The following is a 12,442-nucleotide window of genomic DNA, read 5'->3' on the forward strand; positions in this document are numbered from 1 at the left end:
CACAGAGCAGGCCAAAATCTTCGCCGAGGCGCCAGGGTCTTTTTCCGCCAAACAACTCCTTTAAATAGTATTTCCGCTCTTACATAATCCCCCCTATTCCGCTTTCAAGTGGAATCCTAATTAACCTTAGCAGTTGTTTGTATTTGCTATACTAAGTTTACATATCTACCTGTGAGTACAACTCTGTATATAAACCTTAGAAATATATATAAAAGTCACTTAAAAGTGAAATAAAATGAATGGTGGGGGTAAACAGTGTTTCATGAGTTACTGTAACTGATACAACAATTCCAATGCATTGATCAAACATTGCTTGGTCATTGCTTCCATGATTGTTCTTCCATTTGTATAAGGTCGAAAAACCCTGTTGGCCTTTTGTTGCTTTCCAGGGAAAAAACTACCTTATGGCCCCCGCTCGCCATGGGCGACCACCAGTATCCCATAATCTGGCACAAATGTAACACAATCATGGATCCACAGTGACCAAAATCATAGATATACATAGTAACAATAGTACTTCAACATTAATACATAATCTTGATGACAATTATGAAGAAGTGTCCATGACGCACATATAATCAAAGTGATTGTGTGAATTAAATGTTAATCATAATGATCAAAGTATTGGTCGCTTAATGCTTGTGCTCATCCACGCTCTCTTACATTATTATTCATACTCACATTCTTGTTCATACTGTCTCACACATTCATGCTCATTCACACGTGTTCCTAATGTGTTAACTATGTGTGGGCCACCCGTGTTGTATTGTATATAAAGTGTATAAACTGTGTAATCAGTATGTGTAATGGTGTATGCAAACAGTGTCCTTTCCATGAGTCCGTTTATTCCAACCCAAGTTTGACTTCATTTCCCTTGAACCTTTTAGATCTTTCAACATCCCATAAGCCATTTTAATTCAGGCATCAATTGTCCTTGAGCTCAGCAGTCCTTCGAATCGGTCATAGGTTCACTGGTCCGGGCGGCCTTGTGCTTAGTCCGTCTGATGTTTACCGTCCTTGGTCATCCATCTGTATACAGTCCCCACAGTCCATTTCCTCATGATAGGGATCACACAACACACAAGCAGAAAAATAACAATTAGTATTACTACCAGTGTTATTCCTATTTTAACTACAAAGGCTCCCCATTCACCTAAAATTTCCTCCAGACTTTTCCATGACCAGGTGTTCTTTCCTGCATTTTCTTTGAATTCCGATTTCAATTTCTTCAACTTAGTCATTACTGCTCTAAATGTACCTTTTGGCGAGGTATTCATAGGGATATAAGTACAGCATTCATTAGCAAACATATGGCAAACTCCTCCCATATTGGCTAAGATCCAATCTAATGCTTGTCTGTTTTGTTTTGCCATTCTACTTGTTTCATGGAGTTGTTCTCCTAGGGCCATAAATCCTTCAACGGTAAAGTTGATCATTCTCTGTTGATTGTAATAAACATAGTTAATCCATTCAACATTTTTGTTAATTGTGATCCAAGGTAAGATAGATTCAAAACCTGCGCGGGGTTCATGCTGTGCTTTGAATTCATCTGGAATTCCTCTTGGTTGACCTATAAGATTCAAATATACTCCTTCATTCAACCCATAATCCCCCAGGCTTCTACGAAGCCTTGTTTTATTGTTGTGCATTCCTACTAAGTCTTTAACTCCTTCATACACTAGGGTTACTGGTAATTCAATTTTATGAATTAGTTAGAAATTCGGTATCTGTTAAACTTGCTGTCCATTTCCATTGTAAGTGCACGTCTAGTTTTACGAATCAATTTTGTGGGAACATTAAAATTGACACTTGCTGGAAAGAACACTGGTATGTACTTGTCTGGATTTCTATAAGTTGTGTGATACTTATCTTTGTCATTGGAGATGGATCTTGTGTTGTGAACAGTCGTCGTTGAGTCACCGTTTGTCCCCCCTGGAGGCTGTCTGCGAGTCCATTCTCTGTCACTGTGGTTCGTCGTGGTTGGTTTGTCCCGTGGTGTCGGCTGCAGATTGTGTAAGTTCGTCTCTGCCGTCACTGCTGCTCGGTTCACCACTTCTGTCAATATCCACAGTTGGACAGTTATCAGTATCAGTCTCATCGCTGTGAGGCTTCTGCTCATCTTCCTTGTAAAACTCAAATTTCAGTTTGTCTTTATTTTGAACTTTAGTGCAATGAGTTAAATGATGCCAAGTGGTACTTCCTTCTACTTGGACAGCCGTTGGGGTTGCTCTCTTGACTTCATAAGGTCCTTCCCATCGAGCCTCATGCCATCTCCGTCTGTACACCTTGATGTATACCAAATCTCCAGGTTTCACCGGTGGTTCCCACACCGTCGACTCTGGACTTCTGGATTTTTCCTGCAAATAGATAGCTCTATGGATAGCAGTTAGTTGTTCAACATAATCTTTCAACTCAGTTTGCAATTGCTCAAGGGGAGGTCCCTTGAAAGGTAACCTCCATTGTGACACAGGCATATGTCTGCCAGTCAGCATTTCATGCGGTGTTAAATGCGTGCTTCTGTGCATTTGCATCCGATAGCTCATTAGTGCTAGTGGCAAAGCATCCACCCAGTTTAGTTTAGTTGATGCACAAATTTTCCGAAGCTTTGCTTTCAACGTGGCGTTGATGCGTTCCACCATTCCCTGGCTTTGAGGGTGGTAGACTGCGCCAAAACGTTGTTTGATCTGTAGCTTTTGCAAAATGCCTTTAACAACTTTTTGTACAAAAGCCGAACCATTGTCTGAACTGATTTCAGATGGAATTCCAAATCTTGGAATTACTTCTCTTGTCAAAAATTTGATAACTGTGTCTGCTCCTAAGGTTTTTGATGGTACTGCTTCAACCCATCGACTGAAACGATCAATTATCACCAACATGTACCTTTTACCTTGAACTGGTTTGAGCATGTCTACATAATCTATCACCAGGTGTTTGAAAGGTCCGTCTGGAACTGGAATGTGTCCAATACCTGGTTTTATACCTTTCCGAGCATTCTTTTCGGCACATATTTCACACTGGCTTAGAATTTCATCTACCATGTCTTGCATGTATGGAGACCAGAAACCTTGTTTTTTCAATTTGTCCATGACTTTTCCTCGGGCACAGTGGTCTAAGCCATGGGCTTCTGAGACCAATAATGTTAACAATGCTACTGGTGCTATTGGTAGGCCTGTGTGTGACCTCCATAAGCCATTTTCACTCATCGTAGCACCTCTTCGTGCCCAAAGATCACGTTCACTGTTACTTGCTTGTTGTTGCATCAAAATGACATCTTCCGGTGTTACAGCTGGTTCTAAAGCTATCACAGGTGCCAAGATAGCCATTTGGCTCCTGGACGCCATTTTTGCTGATTCATCTGCCATGTTGTTACCTCTCACAACGATGTCATTGCCTTTGCAATGTGCTTGACACTTGATCACTGCCAGCTTCGAAGGAAGCATCATGGCAGCAATTAATTCTTTCAGTTGTGCTTCGTGTTGCACTGGGGTTCCGTCTGCTCTTTTGAAACCTCTTTGTTTCCAAATTGCGGCAAATAAAAAGCATACGCCATGGGCATAGGCTGAATCAGTGAACACATTTGCGACTTTTGACCTAGCCATTTTACAGGCTTCAGTTAATGCTTTAAGTTCCGCAAGTTGTGCAGAACATGGTTGGTCACATCTTTCAGCTTTGATGGTTACAAAATTTTCACCTATTTATTTCACCACTGCAAAACCTGCGTGGTTTCCTAGGTGGTCTCTGAAACATGACCCGTCAACAAAGTATGTGACTTCTGCGTCAGGCAATGGAGTGGATTCCAAATCAGGTCTGAGTCTTGTGTATTTCATTGTTTCTGCTACACACTCATGTGGTTCTCAGTCACAATCCAAGGGAATCACATTTGCTGGATTGTTGGTGATACATCTTTGAATAGTTATGTCAGGGTATGTCAGAAGTAGCATATACTGCAAACTTCTTGCTTTTGTTACGACAAACTTTCCTAGATTTATTAACTCTGCGATTTTGTGGTGAGTTAATATTGTAACTGGATAACCCATTGTTATGGTTGAAGCTTTTTCATAAGCATGGTAGACTGCTGCTCGTCCCTGATAACATGGTGGCCAGCCTTGTGCTACATTGTCCAACTTTATGCTGTAATAAGCAATTGGTTGTTTTCTTCGACCTGTACATGTTTCTTGCATCAAAACTGCTGTGACATACATGTCTTTTTTGTTCGCAACATATAGGTAGAATGGTTTGTCATAGTTTGGAACTGCTAGTGCTGGTGCACTCTGCATTTCACATTTTAGAGATTGAAATGCTACTTTTGCTTCTAATGTCCAATTTAGCAGATTCTTTTGGTTTTGATGACCTGTTTCTTTCATGAGTTCTCTGAGTGGTGCTGTTTTTTCTGCATAACTTTCTATCCAATCGGCATTGAAACCTGTCATACCGAGAAATGTCATCATTTCTCTAACTGTTCGTGGACTTGGAGCTTTGCTGACACCCTCTAGTTGAGAAGGTGATATGCCAATGCTCCCTTCTGAGAGTTGTCTACCCAGGTATTCTACCTGTATCTGACAATACCGTAATTTGTCTTTGGAGGCTTTGTACCCTCCTTCAGCCAGTCTTTCAAGGACTTTTATCGAATCCTGATGGCAATCATCCAATGTAGGTGACGCAATTAGAATGTCAACAAACTGTAGCAATGTGCTATTTATTTCCAATCCTTCTAAGTCCTGTCTGAGTGCTTGATTGAACAAATGAGGGCTGTGTTTGAAACCTTGGGGTAATCGAGTGTAGCTGTACTTCTTACCTCTGTAAGTAAATGCGAACAAGTATCGAGATTGTTCCGCTAAGGGAATGGTGAAAAATGCTGAACAAAGATCAATCACCGTGAAAAATTTTGCTTCAGCAGGGATTGCGGTTAAAAGTGTGTGTGGGTTGGGCATTTCTGCCGATGATCTGTCTTCTACTACATCGTTTATTGTGCGAAGGTCATGTACCAGGCGATACTTTGACTTATCTGCTTTCAAAACTGGAAAAATTGGCGTATTGCATGGACTTTCAATTTCCACCAACACTCCTGCTGTTAACAATCCTTCAATGGTTTTGCTGATTCCTTCTTCTGCTTCTGGTTTTAATGGATATTGAGGACGAAATGGAAGTTTAGCATTTGGTTTCAGTTCAACTTTAAATGGGTTAGCTGATTTCACTAATCCCACATCTGTTTCATGTTTTGACCATACTGATTCAGGAACCAGCTTTAATGGGTCCTGCATTAATGGGTTTTCAACTGACTCATCTTTTTCTTCTGTTTGTTTTGTGTCATTAATCGGTACTGTTACCACCTGCGGTTTTGCTGTCATAGTAGTTTCACTTATTATTTTAATCATTGTTGCATCTTCTGATTGGAAAATTAATGGGCTTTCTGTCTGTTCCCATTTAATCTGTGTTGCGATTTTCATCATTGGTCCAAGATCTTTAGCATGAAAGTTTTTATTTACAAATAAGGTTATGTGTGGTACAGATTCTGCAACGTTGTACCATTGTGAAATGAAATCATTAATTTCTACATTTAGCGCTGCTCCTTGTTTCCCAACAATGATATATTGGGACTCAAGGTTCACTGCTTCACCTTGTGTTTCTTTGTCCCATTGTTCTTCAAACTCTGTACTTTTTGAAATGTCATAGTACATTGTGCAATGATAGTCTAGAAATGGTTTTTTGGCTTCTGGAATTTGAATTTGAATGTACTGTCCCCATTTAGAAATTACCTCTTTAATGGAATTATTAATGTCTCCAAGCCAATAAACTTTGGCTTCATGTTGTTGCATGAACATTTGAAGATCCGTACCTTCTTTTTCAACATACACACCTTGAGGAGAACACCAGATTTTCATTTTTAATTTGCATAGAGCGTCTCTTCCCAACAGGTTTATTAGGGTTTGATCAGATACCAAAATTGGTATTTTTATTTCATTGTCATTTGTTGTAATTCGAACAGGAGCTGTCATTTGGATTAATTGTCTTGTTCCCAAGAACCCTACTGTTGATACAAATTTATCAGACATGGGGAGATGTGTTGCATAATTTGGACTTACACAAGTGTAAGCTGCTCCTGTATCGACCAACATTGGAGTTTCTCTGTTTTCAATTTGAATTTTCAATATTGGTTCATCGTCAGCACCTGTAGTTAGAATTGGGTACTGACTCTCTCCCCTAGGGTCCTCTGGGCATCCCTAGTATCCAAAATTTGGTGGATTGAGCTGGTGAATGTTGTTGAACTGGTGAGTCGTATGGGACTCCTTGAGGATCGTATGGAGTTCCCTGTTGATTATATGGAACTGCTCGGTGATTGTATGGAGCTGTCGGTGGAACTGGTCTGGCTCTGCCACGCGGCCGTCTTTGGAATGAGTTGTCACCATTTTGGCACTGGTCAGCACGATGTCCAAAACAACCACATGTCCAGCATGCTCCGGGTGCTCTGGGCGGACCACCTCGTCCCCTGTTAGGTCATGAAGGGCTTCTTTGCTGTCTTCCTCGAGGCACAAATGGACGAGAGTTCCACGGTTGTGAATAAATATTCACCACTGGTTGAGAAGGCTGAGTCATTTGCGAAGTTGGAGTATACATCTGTGGCGCTGAATTCACAGAGTTAGGAAGGTTGGCTACATTTGGGGTGGGATGCTGGTCCCCCCTTACCACTGCAGCTTGGGTCTTAGTCTTGTTTTTTTCTTTAAGTTCTCCAAGCTGTAATTGAGCCAATTTCCTTTGAATGTTTTTGTCTTGGTCAGTGCGTTTTTGTTCATCTTTTCGGTATTTTTCTATTGCGTGTACCACATGATCACGAAATTCCTTGTGTGGCATAGACATCAGAGCCACCACCTCTTCAAGTTTGGTGTGCACTGGCTCAGGCATTACATCCACCAATGACTTTCGAAACACACCTGCAATCATTGGGTACTCGTCAACATCAAACTCCATTACTTCGTTCCACCTTCTCAACTGCCTGGCAACGTAGGATGCTGGATTCTCCGAGTCACCAATTGGTTCCGCTTTCATGTTCTTAGGGTCCACTTTTTTTTGGAAATTCTGCCCTCAAGGCTGTCCAGATCATTGTCCGGCATGCATTTAGTTCAGTCCCGTCTGCTCTTTCTTGTAGCATCCAGGGATGATCCTTCAAAATGTTCTGCATGGTGGGAATTCCAACAACTTTTGCTAGAATGGCTTTGATATCTCCAAGTGCCAAGATTTTGCCAAGTGTCTCTTCTTCAAGTGCTCTTATCCATCTTCCCGCACCATTATGAATGTCCGGCAACCGCGAGACTAACCCTACCAGATCCATCGAGGCAAATGGCAAATATTGAGCAATATCTCCTTTTAATATGATTGGTAATTGTTTTGAGGGGTCATAACGATCAGGTTTGCGTATGTCAGGTCTGGATCTCAAATCGTATTCTTTTTGGTTTGGGGCTTTTTGTTCTTTGACCGGAGTGCTTGTACTTGGGCCAGCCATTGCTCCGTCTTCACCATTATCACATCTTGACTCTGTTTCAGCTAATCGTACAAGGCCTTCATCAATTCTTCCTCTATGTCCTGTATCTGTGTTTGGTTTGCTTTACGTTCTATATTAAAGACTTCTGGGCCTAACTTTAACCAATAAGCGTCTCCGCTTCTGCGTCTTTTCAGATGACCCGCGTAGCCATCAAAAAATTTATTATTATTACTTCCAGCGTAGCAGTCAAGAATTTTAATATTTCCAACTGTCCGTGTTGTGGAACATCCGGCACCAGAGGTTTGACTTCTGGTTTGGATTGGCGGTAATGATGTGTCATATCTGCCAGCTGGCTTATAGCCATCTGGATTTGCATATGACGTTGGTAGTTCCATGCTTTTTGAGTGTTTATTATTTGTGCTACTGTCTGTAGCACTTGTGCTCGTCTGTAGTGCACCTCTAGGTGGAGCTGGTGTTTGTACTACTGTTGATCGTGGTGTGTGCCCTGTAGAGGGTCTATCTTAATTGAGTTTCCAGCTCATTGTTTTTACCTTGTTTAATGTCCCTAATTTGATCATCATTCCTGTATCCAAAATCACCTGTGATATTCAGAACTCCTGTCAGGGCTGGATACAACCCAGCAGGGTTCATTTGATCATCATCTGGTTTTTCATAATTATTTTTCAGCTCAATTACCTGCTGCTTTAAGTTTTTCCGGTATTTTTCACCTTCTTCCTTGAATAGCTGTAAAATGTTTAATTCTAGTTCTCTTTTGGCTTGTCTTTTCTTTCCTTTGCTTTTTGCTTTGTAGTCTGCAATCCGAGTTTCCATCTGTTCACAAAGAGATAAGTCAAAGCTCCCGTTTTCTGGCCACGGGCACGGAAGTCCTTGCGTTCTCTTTTGCCACTTCTTAGAAATTTTTGGAATTTGAGAAGCATATTCTGGGTTTTTTGAACCAATAATGACAATAGGTATGTTGCTCATCTTGCTTATTTAGCAGTTGTCTCACTATTAGAATTCTGTCTTTTGCAGTTTTGTTGTCCTTCAACTTTTTAATTTTTCCAATTTAGTAAAAAATAAGTTGATTTTTAGTTAGTTATACTTGTAATGTTTGTTCCTTGTAGTATTATTGCTTATAGTTGCTAAATATTGTTAAGTGTTAAATATTCTTCAATAAATGTAACAGTTAACCAAGTTTTTTAGTTATTCAACTCTATTTACAGTAAAATATACATTTGAAAAATGTTTAACATAGTTCAGTGTCACAGAAACAATGATTATTTGGATAAAAGTCTGTATTATGTGAGTTAACTCAAGGCTTTAGGCTTAGACCTCTTCACTGTTATAAGCAGAGGAGAGAAAAAAGGAAAAACTAAACTTCAGTCTGCTTCAGTCCGAAATGAGCAAAGGTGGGGGCCAACTTTGCGTAATAGGAAGTGGGCAGTCTTAAATACTATGGACTACAAATGGGTGTTAACAAAGAATGGTCTCAGTTCACGACAGATCCGGGACCGAATGACGTGTTGTGGAGAAAGAGAGAGAGAGAGAGAGAGAGAGAGGATAGGGGCAGGGCAAGAGAGAAAAAGTGAGAGAGGAAAGAGAGTGAGGAGGGAGGAAGGGAGGTCAAGGGATAGGGAGAGAAGGGGTGGAAGGGAAAGTTCGTGTGTGTGTATTTCTGGGGATTCAGCCAAGAAACTCTTTTCTTTCTCCCAACTTTTCTGAAATATAGCAGCGAGATATGGATATTTCCTATCTATATTGCACAGCATAAAATTACACGTTACAAACAGCGTTAAACAATTGCAGTCAAAATGAAGACCAAATTTCAACTTTAATACAGAGCACGGCGGCTTCTAATGCTCAACATTACTTTGAAAGCAGTCAGTTATTTAATAAGCCCAAAAAGCCAAAAACATGCACATTTCAGATTTTTACAATATATACAGGCATGCCAATCAAATACTTACACAATAGACAACATACATTCCCAATTATTCAGCCTTCATCTCAGCAACAATCATTCCATTTGCATTTCTACTCCTTATTCTTTCCTTACTCCTTCTCCTCCCCGGGGATTCTAGTTAGTGTAATTATATTTATTAATGTATTTATTATAAATATATAAAATTTAGTTGGCTGTTTAGCCGCTGTCCAATTTTAATGTGTGCACACAATTATATTAGGACTTCAGTTATTTTAGCCAAGGCTGACAGAAACACTTAAACTCCTCACCAAAAACTCAAACAATGAAATGAAAGAACATTTACTGCAGTTTAACTCACAAAGTAATCTGTAAAACTCTATTTTCTTCACTTGAACTTCTTTATTCACTTTTTACTCATTTTCAACTCTATTTCAGGCCACACATCATCTCATGGAGGACTTTGGTTTCTCCCACCAGACGAGCTTTTTGCTCTCTTCGTGGATGGGATATGCCGTGGTCACTCCTCGGAGAAAAAACACGTTCCCTCCGCTAAGGAAACTCCGCTGTCTCTCTCATGGAGACATTCGGTGGTCTCACAGAGAAAAGAAGAACTGTCCTCTCCTGGCCTCTTCTTATTCTTATTCTTTATTTTTATAGCGCTTTTCACAGAGATCCCAATCTCTCTTCGTGGCTCAGCTGGTTTAATGCTAAAGTTAAGGTTCTTGGCCTCCTGCCAAATTTAACAAATCGTGATATGTTATTTATTAGTCAGCTCAATGAAAGTGCCTGTTCAGAAGAACTACACCAGATTGGCTGATATATGGTAACTTATAATGGAAGAGAATTCCTTGTTACCGTCACCAAAACGGGTGAGACCAGACTGAAAAAGTGCTTATTTTCCGAGCTGCATGTTTCCAGAATGTACGAGATACCTATGAGTCTCAGATTTTTGGCAGCTCGTTCTTTGCGCAAAGAAATTACTCGCCTATGGTAAGCAGAAAGAACTTAATCACTCTTTTTAGCACTTCAGACCGCCAGCAGACAGGAAACCTTTCTGTTTTTAACAAGTAAAAGAGATAAAAGCTTACCTCTTTCCTGTGATTGGGCCCAGACGGCTCCCGTCCGCAGTCAGGCTGAAGCTAGTCACCTTTCTTCTCCTGGTTGTTCAATTGTTCATTCAAACGTCGGGTGTCACCACTTTTATTGAGGATTTGAAAGGTGGCTTTACTCTTAAATATCTAAGTAAAAGAAATAACGCACAGAGACGTAGTTCTTGCTGCTAGGCCATAGACGAGCTGGAGATTTATTACACTACCACGGATACCTCTTTACAGTTTCTTCAGTTCAATACAAAAATCTTCATCGTCATCGTCTTGTCACAAAAAATCTCCCCGAAGTCTTAATCTCGACCTGTTTTATACTTTTCCATCTTCATCAGTGTGTGTTGGAAAGTTTCAACCAATGGCGTGCTACTGTTGTTTTGCAGAAAGATTCTGGCACGCTTTATACTGAGTGTGTATTGGACGACCTTTAAAATATTTTGGACCTCACAAACTCAACATCTGCTCCATTTCAGAATTGCTGAATAGGACAATTTATCTCAAATTGTTGATTTTATCTTGCACAAACAGACATCCTTTCCAGTAAATTCTGGCTCCATTTGCGCTTTGCACACAAATGGAAGGAAAGAATTCGGTCAGGTTGACCTAGTGTGAAGCCAAAGTCTTCGCCGAGGCGCCAGGTCTTTTTTCCGCCAAACAACTCCTTAGATAGTATTTCCTCTCTTACAAGCACACCTGTTAACGGTGGCTCTTTCTCTTTATTACAACTTGCACTTGTTACTGAACCAGGTAGGTTTTAGTGACTCGGATGAGTCCCAAGGGTGTTGTTTTGGCTAAAGGCAACCTATAAAACATTTTCCACTTTTTCCTCCCAGAATCAAACTTCATAGCTATTTTACAACCATCAAAGAACTTTAAGGTGACTCATTAATTGAATGTCCACAACATCTTTTAGATTTTCTTAATGCTAATTATTTTATTAGTAAGGAAATTTTGCAAGGGTCAGTACAGCTTAAATCAGTAACAGAAATAATCAAATAAGTAAAATCAATAATCTAGCCTGTCTTTCCCTAATGCTGACACTGTGAACTAAAAAAGGGAAACTTTGAGAGATACGGACAGAGTTTGGCATCTTGAACCCCAGAACTGGCCTGATGATTAGAAAGGTTTTGCAGCAGCAGGAGACTCCCAGTACAGGAAGAGTACTGACTTAGAGCGGCAGGTCTCGGGCCTCACGGTGACTTCCTCATGCGCGTAGTGGTCCTCAGCTTCTTGTCTTGCAGCTCTGTAGCTCCTTTCTCCTCATCTCATGATCCTTCTAGTCCATCGAGATGTAGACGAGCTGGTCTCATGGAAGGAATACACCAGTTATTCCTCTTTGCCTTTGTTCTTTATCTTTGTCTTTATCTTCATCTTTGCCTTGGTCTTTGTCTTTATCTTTTGGGTCCCAAACCCAGCTGGTGAGAGAAGTGCAATTTGAAGCCACATGTTGCGGGGCTAACGGGTTGGTCCCCATGTGCAGAACAGTCTTCGGCTCTGTGGCTCCGGCTCTTCTTCAGCTGCAGAGTTCTTTGTCCATCTCGATCTTGGCTCGAAGCTGCCTGAAGGATCCAACCAAAGATTCCTCTGTTGCACTCACCTTATAAAGGGTTTATCCACCCTTTTAGTGCATTTGCATTGGCTAGCTTTGTTGCTGTGCCTGTCTCATTGGCTGACTGCTTGGACTGATGATCTCATATCCATCATCGTCTTGGAGACATGATGTCCGTTCTAATGACCCAGGGTTGCTCAACAGTCCTCTTGTGTCTAACCTTTTCTTAGGAAAGTTAAAGTTTAGCAATAAGGCCTTGGTCACCTCTGCTCTCCTATCAGTTCCTCTTTTCCCCTGACCTTTCACCTACCATCTACCTCCAACACATCATCAGTGACCTTTAATTACAGTTACACATTTTACACCATTTCAAGTTCAATGTCAAAATC

At 40.7% G+C, this 12,442-nt stretch overlaps 1 long non-coding RNA gene across 2 annotated transcripts; it reads right to left on the reverse strand.

The window, feature by feature from the left end:
* Nucleotides 1-682: 682 nt before the first annotated feature.
* Nucleotides 683-11,290, reverse strand: LOC148155569 (uncharacterized). Of its 2 annotated transcripts, none has more exons than XR_015765243.1 (2): nt 10,490-11,290; nt 683-2,357 (listed from the first exon to the last, which is right to left on the reverse strand). It is a non-coding gene; the product is annotated as an uncharacterized LOC148155569 (long non-coding RNA). The 2 variants fall into 2 exon arrangements; XR_015765244.1 differs by having other exon boundaries at nt 683-2,373.
* Nucleotides 11,291-12,442: the final 1,152 nt, after the last annotated feature.

Source organism: Poecilia mexicana, unplaced genomic scaffold (genome assembly GCF_051168715.1).
Source record: "Poecilia mexicana isolate PSO_F unplaced genomic scaffold, ASM5116871v1 scaffold_14, whole genome shotgun sequence".
NCBI lineage: Eukaryota > Metazoa > Chordata > Actinopteri > Cyprinodontiformes > Poeciliidae > Poecilia > Poecilia mexicana.